The 19,946-nt window shown below is 46.4% G+C and overlaps 1 protein-coding gene across 3 annotated transcripts in view; it reads left to right on the top strand.

The window, feature by feature from the left end:
- DENND1A (DENN domain containing 1A) overlaps positions 1-19,946 on the top strand; it is a 540,190-nt gene that overhangs the window by 432,117 nt on the left and 88,127 nt on the right. The gene's annotated exons all lie outside the window — the stretch shown is intronic.

Here is a 19,946-nt window from a genome sequence, read left to right as displayed (position 1 = left end):
AGCCTAGAACCTTGCATGTAAACACGTAATGAATTAATAATACTTAATCATAACTAATGTTATCCTCAGTTATAATATAGATGCCAATTTTTAAATGTGAATCCTTCACTGTATCAGATAGGTAGGTTGTCTTTTTGTGCTAATAGATAATAAGATCTATTTTAGGATCCCCTTGGGGCACAGTGCCATAGTGCAGTGTTAGTCGCTCAGCCGTGTCCGACTCTCTGCGACCCCACAGACTGTGTAGCGCCAGGGTCCTCTGTCCATGGGATTCTCCAGGCAAGAATACTGGAGTGGGTTACCATTCCCTTTTCCAGAGCATCTTCCTGACCCAGGGATCAAACCTGGGTCTTCTACATTGCAGGCAGATTCTTTACTGTCTGAGCTACAAGAAGTCCTTGGGATACAAGTTATAGGAAAAAATGGTAGTGGTTACAGATTTATTCTCCTCTTGGTCACCCATACCAAAATGTTACGTGTTTCTTTTTTAAACAGTATATAGAAATTTTGAACCATCTGTGGGTTCTAAAGTTTAAATGTGTGTTTATTCTGTTTGTCCTGAAAGGAACATCTCTTTGTGAAAAGAGCCTTGAACTTAAGACAAGCCTGGATTGAAGTGGCTATGTGACCCTGGACAAATAACTTACCCTCTCTGAGCCTGTTTCGTCCTTTATGAAAGGGCTTTGCTTATCCTTACCTCAGTTATTATGAGGACATAGATGGAAAAATTTATTAACAGTAATCATAACAATAGCTCTTACTCTGTCAGGCATTCTGAAAGCACTTGACACATATTATTCATTTATCCTCACACCCTGTGAGGTGAGGCTATTCACTAGTATTTTTCCTGTTGAACAGATGAGGGAACTAAAGCATAGAAAGCTCAAGTGACTTGCCCAGAGTCCTGGCTCTTAATCACCATACTGTGCTGTCACTCAGAACCTGGCTTGCAGTAAGTGCTTGTTGATAAGTCTGGAGCCTGTCAGTTCAGGTGTCTGAACGGCATACACTCATGCTCGCTGAGGGGCAGTGGCATGATTATGGCTTCTTGCCTCCTCTTCTCCACCACAGGGCCTTGTCTAGGGGAAGCCATGCTTGCTGCTGGCTAGAAGAACTAGCACCTCTGACCCAAGGCCACCTGGGATCTTCATGTCTCTGGGGGATCTTTAAGTATTCTATTTCTAAATTTCGAAGCAAGCTTGGGCTATATTTACAGCGTTTAACATATGAAAAATCACTGGGAAAGTGGGCTTTTAAGTGGAACGGTTGTGTAATGGAATATTTCACGTTCCGGTTCAGCCATAAAGCTCAGGGCTGATAAACAAAGCATCTGAAGCCAAATGGCTCCTCATCTGACCCCAATTAAAATAAAGATTTCATTCCATTCTGTCCTGACAAAGAGGAACATATTGTTGCCTTTAAGGGAGTTTGGTTTAGTTAATGAAAGAATTTTATTTCATTTTCCCCCCAAATACAATATCTAATTAAATAAGACTCAATTTGTTAAGACTTCTGGTAGAGACACGTTAACTCTTTTAAAGCTGTGTGCCTACATGCCTCAAGATGTGGAGGGTACTTACAAATGCTACTTCACACTCCATTGTTTAAAGAAATAAACCCAAGTCACTGTGAAGGCAAACATTATCTTCTCCAACAATTATCTGTTTACACATCTATTACAGCAACCTGTGTATGTAGGTAGCATGGATTCTGTATAAAATAGCACATATTTACATAAAGTTCTGTTTCCTTAAAGGCATTTGTACTTGTACATATTGTAATTTACCAATCACCATAGATCTGTCCATATAGAATATCTCATGCGGGAGTTGTAGCTGTTAAAATATGTTAGGTAACATAAGTTGCGTGTTGATGCCAAATTATCACGGAGTTCCTTCAGTTATATTGAAGAAATATGTGACTGCCATCATTTAACATTAAGAATGAACACCAGCCAGCTCTTTGGAGGTGCGGGGTTGGGGTGGGCATGGCTTTTCTTGTGTCGTGCCGTCACTGCTTTTTTGTAGCCGTTTCTGTATGTGCTGCAGCTCATGACTGTTGAGTCCACAATTACCAGGCAGCACATTTTGGCGTCAATGCAGACAAGTTCTCTTCAGCTTAGCTAGGCATGAGGAGGCAGTTGGATCTCAAGATGGTGATCAGTCGTGTCCGTACCCTCTGAGGATTGCCTGTATAGCCCACAGTGCTTCAGGGAAGGAGGGCTGGCCTGGGCATCAGGACAGCTACCCTTGGGAGAGCCCCTCTCTTCTCTGGGCCCTGGTTTCTTCATCTTTAAAATGATGAGCAGGGCCAGCAGATCTTTGAAGGCCCGTTGGCCCTGCTTTTCTCAGATTCTGTATTCAGTAGAGCAGAAAGTACATGATGCTTTAAAATCCACTAAGAATTTATAGTCAGATGCTAAAGATTTATGTTCTGAGAAATAAAAAGTCTTTAAGTCTATAAAACCTAAGGCATTTAGACCACATTAAAAAAAAAAATCCTGTTACTTTGCGTGCCATGGCCCTTTCTTACTGAATGGGAAGCGTTTACTCAGCATAACTGAGCACCCTAACCTGTGAAGGCCTCGTGCAAGGTGTACAGAGGTGGATCATTCGTGGCCCTGCCCTGTAGGGGCTTATCTCCAGTGGTGGGGGCTGGAGCATGTGTGAAAAGCAAGCAGAGAGGTCATCCCTTTGTTGAAATGGATCATTATAGCATACTCTGTGGGGAGAGGTGGAGGATAGTTGAGATGGGACGAGGGGTAGTTGTCACAAAAGAAGGGATATTTGGGCTGGACCTTGAAAGGCAAGCACAGTTTCACCAAATGGAGAAGGCAGGAAGAGAGGGTGCAGCATACTGGAGCGAGGCCACGAGTTCTGCACTATTGAAACATGGCAGTAGGCTGAGGAAGGCCAGAGAGAGGGACAGAACTAGAATGAAGGCTTGTGAAAAGTCTCAGGCTCTTGGTTCCATTCTAAAGAGTATACCCAGTGCTTTTCAAACTGGCAATGGATGTTCTTCCAATAAAGGGGGTTCTGTGGCCAAGAGACTGGGAATACAGTTGACTCGATTCACTTCTTGGAAGTACACCGTGTACAATAAAGACTCCACACATGCTGAGCAATTACTCATACTGAACTTGGTTTAACCCAGTGTTTCTCAGATTTCTTTAACCATAAAACCCTTCTGAGGCAGAAGTCCTTCTGATGCTGTGGAGCCAACTTTAGGACGTAGAGCTTGAGGTGGGGAGTCCCACTAGAGAACTGCAGTCAGTAGAAACATAAGATCTGGTCAGCATTTTAGAAAGATTAGTCTGGCCTGGAGAAGGGACTGGAGCTGGGGGAGAATGAAAAGGAGTGTCACCATTATCTGAAAAGTGTTCAAGGTGCGTTTTAAGGAGAGCCCCACTCTGGGACTTCCCTGACGACCCAGTGGTTCTGTGCTTCCAATGCAGGAACCACAAGTTCAATCCCTGGCTGGGGAACTAAGATCCCACATACCATGTGGCATGGCCAAATTAAAAAAAAACAAAACCCCTCTGATTACAATCCACATCTTCTCCATGCATTTGGGCCTTCCAGGAGTCCTTCAAACAGGAAACCAGCCGGATGCCAATAGTCAAAGTCATCTGCCTGGCAGACTTGGCAGGACCCACAGATAGAGTTGGTGATGACACAGGATGGGCTGGGGGTTAGGAGGTTGAAGGCAGAAGATGAAGACTGATGCTAAAGGTTTCCCTGGTTCCCTGAAGCCATTTGTTGGGGGCCTACTATGTGCCAGTCCTTGAAACCATCCGACAGGTATTGGAGTTGTTCCACTTTGATGAGTAAGGAGAAAGAAGCATGGAGAGAGTGGTTGACTGTCCCAAAGTCACATGGCTGATGGGCCTCAAACCCATCCAACTGGCTCCTAAGTCCATTATCTTCACACTGAACTGTACTGCCTGCCCCAGAAAGCCTCCATTTAAGAGCACTGACTGTCTGCCAGGCACTGTGCAGGTCACCTTACACACATTATTTAACTCAAGGTAAGTGGTGTTGTCCCTGTTTAGTCAATGAACAAACTAAGACTTTGCTTAGTAGCCAGGGTCACAACTAGATGTTACAAAGTCAGGAACTGAACTTCAGTCAGTCTGCTCACTACTCCCTGTTAAGAATTCTAAGGAAGTTGTTTTAAAAATTGCTTAGAAGTATTTCTCTATAGACCTTTTAGAAATTTTGTGGGCCTTATTTTTGGTGTAACAATACTCTGGCTCTGACCTAAGTTGAGCCTAATGGTTAGGTCTTGGCCTTGCTATTAAAAATAAGAAACCCAGATTTGAGTGAAGATGTTTTTCTTTAATTCAGCATGTGTTATCAAGCCCTTATTCTAGTCCTGCTACTGAGCTCAGAACTGGAGGCTTGAGCATGAGTTGAACCCTGCCTTTGTCCTTACATGTGGGAGAGACGTGTGGAGAACTCTCAGCACAGCGTGTTAAGCGCAGTTACCGAAGCCTGTTCACGGAACCCAGAAGAGGAGTTAGGGCAGGCTTCACAGGAAGTGTGACTGTAGTGGGTTTTAAAGGGTGTATAGGAGTCTGCCAGACTCTGAAAGGAAAACATGTCTGAGTTTATTTTTCTTCCTTGGCTTGAATGTTGATGATCCAGTTAGGAACAACAGCAGGATTCATGGAGAGCTTGAAATTGGTGCTCTTGGTGCTTTGATTTGCTTTTAAGAAAATCTAATCCCACCGTATCTGCCAACCTGACACGACTGGAATCATGAGAATGGAGACCTGCAGAGGCCTTCCACACCCATCTTTTCTGAGTGTCATTTACAAATGTTTGTTCATTCAGACACCATGGTGTATTCAGGTGATCTGCTTCATTTAAAATCATACAGATGATGAAACCTAGGGGGAAAAAAATAAGTAAATGTTTAGGCTTTCCGCTTTTTTTATAATTAAATTTATTTGTTTTAAATTGAAAGATAATTGCTCTACAGGAGGCTTGAGCATGAGTTGAACCCTGCCTTTGTCCTTACATGTGGGAGAGATGTGTGGAGAACTCTCAGCACAGCGTGTTGTATTAGTTTCTGCCATATATCAAAATGAATTCAGCCATAGGTATACCTATATCCCCTCCCTCTCGAACCTCCATCCCTAGCCCACCCTTCTAGGTCATTACAGAGCCCCGGTTTGAGTTCCCTGAGTCACACAGCAAATTCCCGTTGGCTGTATAATTTACATATGGTAATGTATCTGGTTCCATGTTACTCTTTCATACATCCCACCCTCTCCTTCCTCCGCCCGCCCCTGTGTCCATAAGTCTGTTCTCTATGTCTGTGTCTCCACTACTGCTCTGCATATAAGTTCATCAGTAGTCTTTCTAGATTCCATATGTATGCATTAATATACTATATTTGTTTTTCTCTTTCTGGCTTACTTCACTCTCTATAATAGGCTCTAGGTTCATTGACTTCATTAGAACTGACTCAAATGCATTCCTTTTTATGGCTGAGTAATATTCCATGTATATATGTACCACAGCTTCTTTATCCATTCATCTGTCAGTGGACATTTAGGTTGCTTCCATGTCCGAGTTATTATAAATAGTGCTGCAGTTGAATTTTGGAGTACTTGTGTCTTTTTCAATTTTGGCTTCCCATGTTTTATGCTTTTTAATTAAACTTTCCCCTGCCGTGTAGGCAGACTGACGGGAATAAGTGTAGGACTTTTGTTTGCCCTAAAGTGTGAATGGAGGATGCTTGCTCTGTGCTGGAGTCTGAGGGTACAGAGAGGGGAGGACCCACATCCTGCTTGGCCTGGTACTCAGAGTTGAGTAGAGGAGTCAGACATGTTTACTGTCAACAAGAAGTACCCTGAGGCACTTTGCTGAGGAGATGACTGAGCTGAGGCTTGAGGGATGAATTACCACCATCCATCAACCCGTAAGCAGGAGAAAATGATTAGATAAAATTAGGGGATCCTCTTATGGTTTGTGGTTTTATCCCCATAATTCAGATGAGGAAACCAAGTATTGGAAATGGCTAAGTGATTTGCCTAAAACCACACATCTAGTAAATGAATGAGCCAGGAGTTAAACACCAGCCTGTTGGGCCACAAAGCCCTGGCCCACTTCATTATACCTTCTGCTCACATCTTTACTGAGTACATTTCTGTGTCCAAGCTCCTGGATATTTTGAATAGAGTCTTTGCTTTAATGGTGGTTAAAACTCTTTTCACAAAAGAAGAATTGTTGACCTCTGGTAAGACACGGCATGGAGAAAAAGGATGGACAAAACAAAGGAGAACGAGGGAAACCTGGACTCAAACTCCAGCTTTGCTCCAGGCTGGCGCACTGATGATCTTAAACAGGTTACCGGTGGCTCAGATGGCAAAGAATCTGCCTGCAGTGCAGGAGACCCTGCACTGATCCCTGGGTCGGGAAAATCCCTTGGAGAAGGAAATGGCAGCCCATTTCAATATACCTGCCTGGACAATTCTATGAACAGAGGAGCCCAGCAGGCTACAGTCCATGGAGTCACAAAATGCTGGACATGACTGAGCAACTAACACTTGTTTCCCTGAGCCTCCTTAGTAAAACAGGGGTAATCATTCCTGCCTGACAGGGATGGTGGCAGAGACTGAATGAGAGATCCATGTAAAGTGAGCCTGTGCAAGTCACATAGTAGGTGCACTGTCAATGGTGTGTTCTGCTTCCCCACCCTCCTGCGTTGTACAGAACTCTTTTTTATAATAGGAACTTCAAGCAGTTATTGCACTCAAAGCTTTGCATGTTTAATCCATCTCTTAGTTGTCAGCATCTAAATTCTTTTATTAAAAGTGTCTTTCTGACATGAACCCTAAAATTGCACACATCATGTTTCATGCCCTGTACATCTCTATGTCCACTGAAGCCTCCTTGTGCAGTAATTACAACCTCGCCCTCTCTCAGCATGAGGTCCGGGTTGATGAAGCAACTGGTACTTTTGTGGTATTGCATATAAAATCAATGTTCCACTTCCCAAGGCTTGGGTGGGACTTAACTTGAGAAGTGGAATTGTTGGGTTTTTTGTTTTGGTTTGGTTTTTGTTGTTTTAGGTGGAAGGGAGATGGGTCTATGGAAATAAAACTAGAAACATCCAGTATTTGTATGGTGAGCCATGGAAGACAGCGTTGGCACCCTTCATTTTTACAACTGGAATAATGCCCATGAAGCACTCTCCTATGCTGCTGAGAGAGTATGGAAGCAGCGTGGCAGTTCACATCAAGAGCCATAAAGATATTCAGGCTCTGTTGGATTCAGCAAGCTTTTCTTGAGTCACTGTGCCTGCTGGTCCCTACGCGAGGTGGCCATGCACATGCTCAGGTGAAGGAAGCCAACACTTTGATCGCAGTGTCGGTGGGTGCCGTGCTAGAGGGAAGCGTGGGGGTTGTGGAGCCACACAGAACGCTTACCAACGCTGGCTCAGGAAAGGGATGTTGGGACTCCGTGTTGAAGGTGTCCCTCAAGGACCAAGGAATATTTGTTGAGGGACCCACCGTGGAAGTGTGCATTGCTGTGTGGCTGGAACATACCAGAGGAGGCAGGGGAGCGATGGGGGATGCACGTTATGGTCCTCCACCCAAAAATGAGTTTGATTTCAGCACAGTGCAGCCAGCCCCACCAAGACAGTTCTCACCAAGGTCACGGACAATGCCTGGCTGCAGTTTTATCTCCACGTGCTCTAGCACATCCATAACGGTGTCCTAATAGCAGCTTCTAATTAAATTTTATCACAGTCCTGAATGTACCGCTGACCTGCACACTCCTCCAAGTGGGTCTGATTCATAGGACATTTGTGCAATTCTGCAGATTTGAAGAGGTATTTATTCTCATTTTTGCCTTCCCAGTCTGGCAGAAGTTCTAATTTGTGTAAGGCAGCTTTGGTAATTAAAAAAATGTGTTCTATGGACTAAAGCGGGAAAACTCAGGACTGGGCCATCTCTCACTGTGTACTTTTGTGCTTAAGCTGTGAATACTAGTGAAATCCTTAAAATGAAGACCTGTTTGTGTTAAAAATCAAAAGAACACATGCTGAATGTGTCTTGTTCAAAATCACTTGATGAAGCTGAGCTTTTTGAACTCTGACTAGTACTTAATTTTAGCTACTTTTTTGTTTAAAACACCAGGGAAAGCAGTGAAGCTTTCAGATCTTTAGATTTCTTTTTTGGGGGGAGAGATGACAGTGCTTCTCTAAAGTTTGTTTCTTACCTTTCCACCTTTGAACAATTGATTTTGATTAGAAACATTACACCCAGCATTTACTTTGACATCCCTGAGTACAAACAGTCATTTTAATGATTTTTTTAAAAAACAAAACCATGACAGGGACATCAATCCTTTGCCTGGTGTATGAAGGCCTGGTGTATTAATTGGCTGTCAGATTCTGAAGAAATAATGGATTAATGTGCTTGATCGTAACGCTCTGTTCAGAGACTGAAGTTTGATCCTGATGTCCCCAGTCTCTCTGCTTAATGCAATTACAGATATGCATCCAGGACATTTGAGTGGATTGCATTTCATTAATATGATTTGAGCGGACAACATTAGGCTGCTGTCGGGCCCTCTCTGACAGCTAATTACTAGAATGAAGCGTGTATACCGCTAAGGAACAATGGTGCCCTTAGTGGGGCCATTAAAACAATAGAAAAATAGTGCTTAGAAACTCTCAGAGAGTTACTCTCCATACTTGTCATGGGCCAAGAAGATGGCTCAGAGGGGGACATTAGAAGGTAAGAAATGGACAGGAACTGGAGAGGCCTCTGATAGCAGGACTCTGGCTTGGCTTACAAAGAATCAAAGTCTAGCCTCTTGTCCTTCTGTTGGGACATTACTTGCTTATTGCTGGTCAGGGGTTCTTAGGGGTATGTAAGTGTCATGATCTCTGACCATGTACATCTGATATTTTGTCCCTCTCCTTTGCCTCCTCCCCAGCTTCCCCCACCTCAGGGTGTTTTTCATAGTGGAGAAAGTGGCAATTTGGAACACCCATGGTTTATTAAATAATTTCTTTGAGAAGAAAAAGGGGCTTTGTCTTTGAGGTTGTGACTTGGCCACATGGCCCATGGAGGGAGGAGGTGCAGAGTATTCATGAAAGTGTATCCTCTGAGGGCTATTTCCAGCTCCCAGAATGCCCAGTTTACCTAAGACCATCCATTTGAGAAGCACTCAGCTGACTCCACTGTGTGCCCAGCACTGCCTCCTGTTGGTGATAAAAAGAAGAATATGGTACAGCCCCTTGTGCCCAAGCTCAAGTCCTATGAAGTAGTTAGACATTAAAAATAAATATATATATGTGAATGAAACAGTGATGGATTGGGATAGATGGATGTACAGAACTATTTTTAAAAAGTCTGAAGACTTCTCAGAAGACAAGGTAACATATGAGATGGATCTTAAAAGATAAGTAGAAGTTTGCTAACAAGTTAGGAGGTGAAGTGGAGCTTCTAGAGAGAGGGCAGCTGTTCAGAAGCAAGGAAATGAGGTTGTCAAACTGTGTATCCTTCGTAGAGAGGATCTGGCTTGATGACCTGTTGAAGACAAATTCTTAGCTGTAATTGTCTGTCTAGGCTCCCCCGGCTGCCAGGGAGTGTCACAGCTAGGAGCCACACTCATAGGAGGCCAGCTCAGGCCCCATGTCCACCACACAGCTTCAGCTTCCTTTGCAGCAGCAGTAAAAAAAAAAAAAAGCTGGTATTACTGGCTAAGTAGGAAGTTCTGGGGGATCCAGCCTCATCTTTGGCACCTCTTCCCACAGTACAAGGTGACATGAAAATTCCTGGCATTGAAGCAGCTGTCAGCTGAGAGACCCTCAGGGCTGGCCCACTCAAATGCACTCTACCACCCCACCAGGAGAGGTGAAGAGCCCCTGGCTGCCTGCCCAGATCCCCTGTTTCCCAGGACGTAGCACCGCTATTGGAGGGGATTTCCCTAGAAACCTTTGCAGAACATGTTTAGAGACAGATTATCCCAGCTCCTCACCACCCCCAGGATGTCTCCTCTTTTAAACTGCCATCAGGAGACAGAACCAGAAGCTGTTCCTGAAGTGATGGTGGTGCAAGCAGTCATCCTGCCATCCCTCAACCTCCACTGTCCCCCCACAAGCTGCTTTCCACGCCCTGTCCTCCTCCCACCTGTACCCCTTCAGCAGTCCCACATCACCCTGCAGTGCTTCTCAGGCACCCCAAAGGCAGAGTGCCCAGCTTTGATCCCTGAAAATCAGATCTCTGGTCCCAGCCAAATTCCTTCAGGGATTCCTGTTGGAAGCACCAGACTGGACTGTACAGCATAGAGACTCTCCTCGGGCTCCCGGCTTGTACCAGGCGCTCCGTGAAATCTCAGGTGAAGGGATATCTGAAACCTAAGAGAATTAGGAAGGGGAGAGAGTTATTGCTGTGATGACACCACCCTCTCGGTCACCCCTCTTTGCCATAATGGCAGTTCCAATGCTCAGACCAGGGAGTCACCTCACCTTTTTTTACACTTTCTGTATTCCGAGTGATCACTTTGACAAGAGGAACATGGGGCTAAGCAGAGTGCCTGGGAACAGATGCATGAATAACCCGAGTCCCTCCCTCCCCTACTGCCCACAGTTGTGGAATATGGATGACAACCACTCCCCCCTTCAAGGCTCTGATGCCGTCGGTTCAGGGAGGGCGGGCTTCCTGGGTCCTCACACCATCCCTGGTGCATCACCCAGTGACTGGGAGAGCAGTGCAGGGGTGAAGGGCAGCCCTTGCGAGGAGCTTGGGGATCAGGGTCCCACCTGGGAAGGCTGCTTCTGCCCACCTGAAGCCTGCTGCAGGGCGCTGAGCAAGTCTGTGGCCTCATCACAAGTTTCTCTGGTGGCTGCCTATGTGCTGTTACTGCCTGAGAAACTCAATGGGCAAGCACAGAGGCCCCTGCCTTCTCTGAATTTTATTTGCTAATTTCTCTATAGGTAACACAGCCCTGCCAAGACCTGTTTCCCTCCTATTACCTGGCTGGCGTTTTCCTAATGGCTCCTTTCCTAATGATGCTCAAACAAAGAGATGATGGTGGAGGGTAATGCACCACTCCTGCCTCTCACTCCCCGGTCATTCCTGCTAACAGGCTCAGCCTCGCTTCACAGTCATTATCACATGTCGCAATGTCTTTGGGATGCAGAGATGATTTGCCAGCTCCATAATGCTTCATTTCTACTAAAATGAAGGCAGGGACCAAAAAAAAAAAAATTATTGTATTAAAAAATGTACATTTACTCCTGGCAGATCTGATCTTAAAACCCTTCTGTGCCCTCCAAATCTTAGAGGATAGTGTCTCAACCCCATGTGCTAGCATCTAAGACCTTCATGATCTGGCCAGCGATTGCCTCCTTTCACCCCTTCACATTCTCCTCTGTTCTCCAGTCCCCTCGTGGAGGGCTGAAGGGCCTCACTTGAGGGCCTCTGGCCCCAGGCTGCTCTGCTCATGCTTTGGCTCATGGTCTCTCTTTGCCTACAACACCCTCCAGGCTCCACCTGACCAGGTTCAAGGCACAGCAGAAGCATCCACCCTCTGTTCCTCTGCCTGGCTTTTCCACAACAGCCTGGGTGGTGTCCCCCCCTTCTTCTCTCAGACCTCCTTTATTCCTAGGCAAGCTTCTGTCCTCTCCCTTAAGCCCTTTATCTCCGTTATACGTGTGCCTGTCCCAGAAGGCTGCAGGCACCCCAAGGACCAAAACCCCGTCAGAGTCCTTGGCAGTCGTCAGTGCGCGGCACACAGCTGACACGTGTTCCCCAATGAACATCAGGGCGCGAGGGGAGGGGGCCCTTCTCTGGAAGGCCTTTCTAGGCTCCCCCAGGTGGGAGTCATCTCTGTCATCCCCCTCTGCCCCTCCCAGGGTGCCGGGGAAGCCCTCTGTCCCAGCCAGTCTGCTTTATATCGGTCACATGTGCTCCTCCCACCAGGTTGTGAGAACCAGTACCCAGGTCAGAGATGGCCTCCTGGGTCAACAGAGAACTCCGCCAGACCCGAGGTCACAGAGGAACAGGGTGGGGTAGGGGTAGGAGATAAAGAGTTGAGTTGGGGACATGTTGATATTGGGGTGTCTGTGACACATTCAAACAGAGCTCTGGGCTTCCCAGCAACTCTTAGGGGCCAGAGGCCTTTCAGTCCTTGGAGTCTGTGGAGCAACTAGAAGTGTCCTTTTCCCATGAGATGGCAGAAGGAGCATTCACATAGAAACCCTTCTAATGGCACTTCGGTTCACCATAGTCAGCTAGGAGCCAGCAAGTTGACAGCATTAGCAAGAAAGTTCTCTGCACACCCTCACTTGTAAACTCCTTGACAGTAGACATCATACAAATTCAGGCCCCACAGTGCCTTTGTCTGAACCAGAGCTACACAGGCAGCCCATGAGGGACAGCCAGAATACACCTGTCCCCCAAGGAGACTGCTTGATGGAGAAAATGTCTTTCAAAGCACATGTTCTGATTGTGAGCTAGACAGCCAGCCATTTTACCTGGTGGTCACTCTTAGACCTTGGAAGTGACAGGGACCTTAGATGGCATCCTCTTCCTATCTACATACATCCTTTTCTGTAGGTTAGTTGGCCTGTGCTTATACACTCCTGGTGTCAGGAAAACCTATTGTTCAAGAGCCAAATCTTCTTGTCACAGTTTTCACCCCTAGTTCTAATTTTATGCTCTGTAGCCACTAACAGCAGTATCTCTTGCTTACGATCTTACTCCCAGTCCTAGAAGTCCTTTTGCACTCAGCCTTCACATCCGAGTTCTTCAGCTAGTCTCTGGAGGGCTCTAGTCTGTCACTGTCCTTCCTAAATAAATCCACATGTAGTCTGATGTGAATAAAACTTGGAGGACCTGTCCCCACTCTTACTCAAGGCGTATGATGTCCAGTGCAGTATCCACTTGCTAGATGTGGCTGTAGGACACTTGAAATGTGGCTGGTCCAAATGGAGATGGGCTGAAAGGGCAAAATATAACAAGGTTTCTACGACTTAGTATGGGAAAAGAATGTAAAACTCATTAATAATTTTCCATATTGATTACATATTGAAATTATAATTACTGTATTTGTTGGGTAAAATATAACACATTATTAGAATTAATTTCCCCTGTTTCTGTTTTTACTTTTTAAACGTGATACTAGAGAATTTTAAATTGCATATGTGACTGGCATTGAATCTCTGTTGGACTTTCTTGGACTTGAGTGCAGCTCTAGATTTTTTACTTCTGTGAATGTAGCAGGTTGCATTATTCTTTTTTGCACCGTATCACACTGTTGACCATTGCTGAACATGTACTGAACATAAAATTCTGTCACTTTTACACCTGGCATATAAATTGCTTTTAAAACAGGTCAGCCTTGACTAGTACTTGTAAGTTGATTTTTTTAACCTAAGTGTAGGAATTTACATTTGTCCCAAATACATCTCAGCTTGTTAGTTTCAGCCCATTGTTCCTGTCTCCTGAGAATTTTTTTTTTTTAATTCTTGCTGTCACCATCTCCTTTATAGATTTGATCAGCATTTTCTGTGCTTCTATCTAAGGCCACTATTGGTGATGTTGGTTAGCATCAGAACGAAGTAGAAAGCACACAAAGCACTTTGATCAACAGTTTTGACAACAGCTGCAAACCCATCATTTAGCTATGGTTGTTCGGCCAACGTTTCTCCATTTTGCCCACATGGAGACTGAGTTTTTCCAGGTGTCTCACTAATACTAGCCTGTATTGTACCTATAGTAGCCACTTCCCCCTCCCGCTCCAACCCTACCCTCAAGCTACCTTAACACAAAATCTGATGTGACTTGTTCTTCTGCTTTTAGACACCGAATGTATTAGTTAGCTTTCAGTAAAGTGTTAGTGATTAATAGGGCTGAACTTGACTTCTGTCTTTTAAAAGAGAGTGCGCAACATTTAAGTGGGGTCTGCAGCACTACAGCAGAGAGAGAGCTTTATTTGGAGCTTTACCACTGAGGCAAAGGCAATAGAAAAGAAGTTTGGGGCCTTCAGTGGGGAGGAATGGGGCTTTGTCCAGTGTCCTTCAAGACTTTCCTCATTAGTTTTTACTGAAGAACAGTCCTTCCTATGGTTGGTAATGAAGACCCCATCAATACAATCTAGTGAGCGCCAGAATCTGTAGATGTGTGTGCCCACTGTTGTGTAACAGCTCACGTGGAGTGCCTCTTCCCACACCCTCTCCTAATCTCCTTTAGTCCTCATGAGTTTCAGAAATAGGAATTGAACCTCTCACTTCAGATCACATGCTTTTGGCATCACCTTCATCTATGGTCTCAAACACAATCCCCTCCTTTCTTGCTAAGGTGTGTAGTTTTGGTTCTCTCCTGTAGCTGTGTGCGTGTGTGTGTGTGTGTGTGTGTGTGTGTGTGGCAGAAGGAACAGAAGTATATTCTCTTGGCTGGCATAGGGCAGAGGGGAAATCTTTCTTCCCCTTTCTACCTTTGAAGCCCTCGCTACAGGAAATGTTTCGAGTGTGGGAGGCTAGAGGGGAGCATTTGCAGACCTCCTGCCTGCCTGAATTGTAAGCATTAGCTGTCTTTCCTGGGTGGCTCGCCAGGCCCTTTCTCCCTTTCTTTGGGCTGACAGATGAAGGCAGGCACCACACGAACGTGCCTGTTTTCAAGTGCACTGCATGAGGAATATTCACTTTATTTCTGGTTGGTGGAGCATTTCCCCCCCAGAGGACAGAGTTTACTTTGTGTAATGTTAACATCTTGCTGTAACACTGTCTGTTTAAGAGAGCTACAGTCTCAAAAATAAAAATAAAAAAAGAGAGAGAGAGAGAACTATATCCTCTGCTTCTCAGATTTTGAGATTCCTGACCAGAGAGTCTCTAGTCTAGAGCCATCAGGTGGTGAGATCTCTCAGGGACCAAAAGAAGGATCTTTTACAGGACTGAAACCGAGACTGGGTGGGAGATGATCCCTTGGCCACAAAGTTAGTAGAGGGTGGAGAGCCTTTTGGATACCTTGCCCATGAAGAAGAGAATCATTTAAGTCAGACCAAACAATTCTGGTCCACTCTTCTAGCCGCAAACCAGACTCCTTCGTTGGGATATGTCTCAGAGGATGTGGTGTCTTTTGCATTTGGAATTAGCTTGATGTAATGATTTCTGGGTTTTCCATATTTATTACCATTGTCTGTGCTCCTTCTGGTCTTGTAACCACTTCTACCCAGCCTGCCTCCCTCCAGGGAGAACCAGAGGCAGTCATGGAGGCAGCTGGGGGAGGGGAAGCTCTCCCTGGCTTACAGTTGAGCAGGCGGAGTTCAAATCATGACTCCCTCAGCCACTTATTTACTCCAATAAAGATTTACTGTAGCCAGGGCCAGGCCCTGTGCTGATGGACAGGATGTGGAGATGAATGAAAAAGTCTCTCTCTTGAGATCTTGCCCGCTATGGTGGCCCACCTGTAGCCTTCAGCAAGACCCTGCTTGGTACCTAGGGGGCTCTGCTGGAGATGCCAGGAAGGCAGCTCAGGTCACAGGGAAGACAGCACTCAAGCTGGGCCTTAAACAGGGAGGAATAGGCATTTGCCAAGCTCTGTGATGGAAAGTAACCTATTCCACCCCCTCTTGAGTCTCAGTTTCTTCATCTGTGAGATGGGGATTATAATATGTGCATGAAGCATCACAGCTCTAGACACATCAGCACCACTTTCAGAGTGCTTCATACTGTTATTGGGAGCAGGTCTTGGGCTGGTCTGCTCCCGTTTTTAATTCCAGTTATTTTAAAACTTGATTTTATAGGACATGGAGTATATTGATATTTTCATGATTTTTGTTGTTGTTGTTCAGACCAAGGAAATGATAGAAAACATTCTAAGGGATCTCAGAAGAAAACTTAGAGAAACAAACATGGTTTTTATAAGGAGCATGTGGGGTCAGAAAATGTCTACAGGACAGCTACAAGCAGGAAAGCGATTGGGGACCACAGGCATCGGTCTGAGAGCAGCCTTGGGTCCTGCAATGTCTTTGCTTGTCTCTGATCAAGAACTGTGACTTTGGCTCATAATTAAAAGGCAAGGGGGGGGCGGGGGATAAATACGGAGACTGTTCTAGTTAGGATGGTAGCAGCGATAATATTGGGGAGGAAAAAATCCTGCAAGTTGACTAAAATGGCCTTAGACCTGGTTAAACCCCTGGCTTGGCCTCTTTTGGTTGTAGATGGTAGAACTTTAACTTGGGTAAAAAAAAGGCATGAGGGAGAATTTCTTGGCTCACATAGCTGAGAACCCCAAGGCTTCCCTTGCTACAGCCATGGCTGGATTCCGGAGCTCAGATGATGTTGTCTCATCTCTCACTGATCACTGTTAGGCTTGGCTTGGCTTGCCTGTTAGTTTTTATTTCAAACATTCTCTTGCTTTAGAGGCAAGAGATTCTATTCTCTTGCAGTAGAGGCATAAGGCCTGTGTGGTCTTTAGAGCTTAAAGTGAGTCTCCACCCATGGTGTCTGTGCATCAGCTCTCAGGGGGGACCACTTGGTGCAGTTTGGCTACATCTGGGCCACCCTGAACCCATCACTGTTACCAGACAATGGGGCCTTCAGTTGGCCAGACAGAGGTCACATGCCCACCCCGTGGTTGGATGGGGGTTGGCAAGATCAGCTTCATTGTGAAGAAGGATTTTTACTTCCCATTCGCAATGGGGTAGAAAAGACAAACATGAAAACAAGTGGTCAGTGGTGGGGTGGAGGGTGCCAAGAAGATTAAAGGACTATAGAAGATTAGTAAGGGGAGGGAAGAAGCTGGGTATCAGGGAAGGCTTCACTTCGGTGCCCATGGCAGAGCTGAGGCTATAAAGGCAAGGAGGGTGTCCCCAGCAAACTGACCCTTAGGGTGTGTTGGCTCCTGTTGGACATGGCTCTGGGTATAGAAGGTCAGAGGGGGCTGTGTGGAGGGGGTCTCATGGGGGAGATGTGGAGCCGAGCTGCTTCCTTCCCTGCCTCCCAGGAGTCTCTGAGGCATGTGTCCGAGATGAAGAGCATCCCAGGCAGCAGGCAGCTGGGCCGAAGCCGATGAGAGCTCTGTATCTTTGGGTCTAGCATCTGAGAGCCCATTTTCCAGGTGTGAGTTTCTCTGTCTCCACAGCCCTGGCCAAGGACATCTGCCCTTGGCGAGCTCAAGCCCTGAGTGAAGACATTATTGGAATTATTTTCCCGCTTCCTCGATGATCAGCCTCTTTCTTCTTTTACTGAAATTTTAACGCAAGATAATTATAAGGGAACTACTTCGATAAGTGGTTTATACTTTTGAAAATGTTGTTACACCCATGATCTTATGCTCCTTTCACAGATGAGGGAATTACGGCTTGGGGTTGTTGTGATTTGACCAAAGCCACAGAGTTGAGAAAAGTGGCCCAATCCGTCCCTCTGTTCTCTCCCCACTGCCCTCCCTCCTGTCCTTCCTACCACGCGTCAGTGTATCTATGACATCTTGGGATACCAGCCCCCAGTCCACAGGTCCCTGAGTTCACAGGTCAGGGAGGAGGATACGGTGACAAGTAAACGTTAATGGTGGCTAGACAATCTGGAATTCTAGGCACGGAGTTTCATCTTCCACATGTGGAGGTCAGGAAGTAGATTCTTTGATCCATTCCTTGTATCCAGGTTATGAAACCCAAGGCACAACTTCCCAGCACGCTCTCCTCAGGGGTGAGGAGACACTGAGAGGAAATCCTCTTCTTGGATGAGCCGCATCCTTTGCTGGAAGCTGACCCGACGCCACATGGGTGCATGCGCACACATGTGCACGTGTGTGTGTGTGTGTGTGTGTGTGTGTGTGTGAGAGAGAGAGAGAGAGAGAGGGAGAGAGGGAGAGAGAAGTCCTGGTGGAGCATGGCAGGGGGAGGAGGTAAGGCCTTGCAGCCTATCCAAAGCCCATGGTCAGGTACTCAGGTGTGGGAGCCTGCTTCCAGCCCCTGAGCCTGAGCTGCTTGTGTTCCGTGGAGGAGATTACAGAGCTTAATGATTAGCTTCTCCAAGCTGCAGCTGATGCCAGCCTCTACCCCCTTTACACCTAATTAGTCTCATTAATGAGCTCCTCTGCTCTCCATAGAGAGACTTTCCTCTTTGGAATAAGAGGCAAAAATACCTTGCCCAGGTAGATTGCTGAAGCCTTTAATTATTGCCCACACCTGCTAAGCCTTGTGACTCACACCCAGTGATAGTGCTGAGCTGAAATGGGGCTTGTTTATAAGCACGAGCAGATTTTAACTCCTTCAACACCAAAGAGGCTTTTGATTTCAAGAGACACATCTCCCCAAGACTTGTCACTTGCTCATTTCAAGTGCACCAGGCTCTGCGCTTCCCATGGGGCATCCTGAGAAAGGAAAGAGGCATGGCTCCTGCCCTTAGGGAGTTCCCAGTCTAGTTAGAGGAACAGGCAGGAAACTATGGTGACAATTACAATAGCTGCCGTTTTCCACATGCCTGCCATAGTCTCCTGTAATCCTTGAAATGAAACTTTGAGGCAGACATTACCATGTCTGTGTTACAGGAGAGGAAATGGGGGCAGAGCAGTGGTGTCACCTGCCCCAGGTGACACAGGAGGGAAGGTATGGAGCTGAACAGGACCAAGGCTGTGGGCCACTACAGCCAGTGAGCTCCCTGCTCTTGCCCAGGGTCTCCCTCCTGCACCACACCGTGCACTGTGGGAAGCTTGTGTGCGAGACTGGGAGGGGTCAGGAGTCACAGTCAGGCAGGTGGATGATGTGAGCAAGAACCATCCAAGCAGAAGGAACCTGGGCAAAGACTCAGTGGTGAGAGCACGCCCTGTATATTCACAGACCCGAAGGCGCTTGGTACTGTTGCAGAGTAGGGAGCAGGGGCAGGGGGTCAGTGAGGCAAGAAGGGAAGGGAGGGGCCCGAGCAGGAGGCCTTCAAATGCAGGGTGAAGACTTTGGCCCTCCTGACCACTGCACCTTCCCCAAGACCTAGAAAGCACCCAGTACATTAGTAGGTTGTCAGTCAGTGTTGGTGAGTCGAGAGACAGCCACCCTGAAGTTAGGAACATCACTGATTAAAGGAAGGGGACGGACAGTGTCAGAGGGCTGGCTGGAGGAACCCTCTTCTCGTGCCCTGGTGGATCAGAGGACACTGGGATCAGAACATCAATTCCTCACCACAGCCCTTTGCCTCCACCTGACCGATTTTGCTGTAAGTTGCCCAGGGGCTTGGGAGTCAGGGTGGGATTCAAATCCAGGTCCCTCTGTCTGCAGAAACCGAGCTCTCTCCCTTCACCGTGTGGCCCACTAGATAGAGGTTTACTAGATGGCCAGGGACACACAGAGTTTTCTGGCATGGGCTCCTTGGGCACTGGATAGAGAGCTTTTAGGATAGGCACTCAGGCTTCCCAAAGACCAGAGGTGCCAACTCCACAGAACCAAGTCACTATGACCAGATTTAGACAAGTTTTTAAATGAATTAAGTAATAGCTTACGTTGGATAACCACAAGTACTAGGAGATAACCAGTTTACTTTGTGGTCCCAGGAGACAGAATGAATAGGATTGTAATAACAGTTACCAGTCACTGAGTCTTCATCACACGTCTCGCCATGAGTCAGGCATAAAATCTGTCTGTTCCGCTAACACCATGCGAGGTAGGTTATATTATGCCCATTTTGCAAACAACAAAATGAGGCTTGGTTAGCTTAAAAACATTCCCACAGTCAAGTGAATAGTGAACAACAGAGCCCAGATCCCCAGCCCAGCCCACTCTGGAGCCCGAGCCACCCAGAACACACTCTCCCTCAGAAGCCATCAGAATGGCACATTGGTCAACCCAGGACACTTCCTTCACAACAGGTGGAGCCCAGGAGAGACTCCAATAAACACCGGTTTTCAAGCATCGGGTTGACTATGAGCTAGGGAACCCACAGAGCCCCAGGTCCTGGGCTGATAAGCCCTGGCCTTCTAGATAGAG

This window comes from Budorcas taxicolor, chromosome 11, assembly GCF_023091745.1.
Source record: "Budorcas taxicolor isolate Tak-1 chromosome 11, Takin1.1, whole genome shotgun sequence".
Classification (NCBI taxonomy): domain Eukaryota; kingdom Metazoa; phylum Chordata; class Mammalia; order Artiodactyla; family Bovidae; genus Budorcas; species Budorcas taxicolor.
The sequence above is the reverse complement of the archived record's forward strand: the minus strand, read 5'-3'. Positions and strand labels throughout refer to the sequence as shown.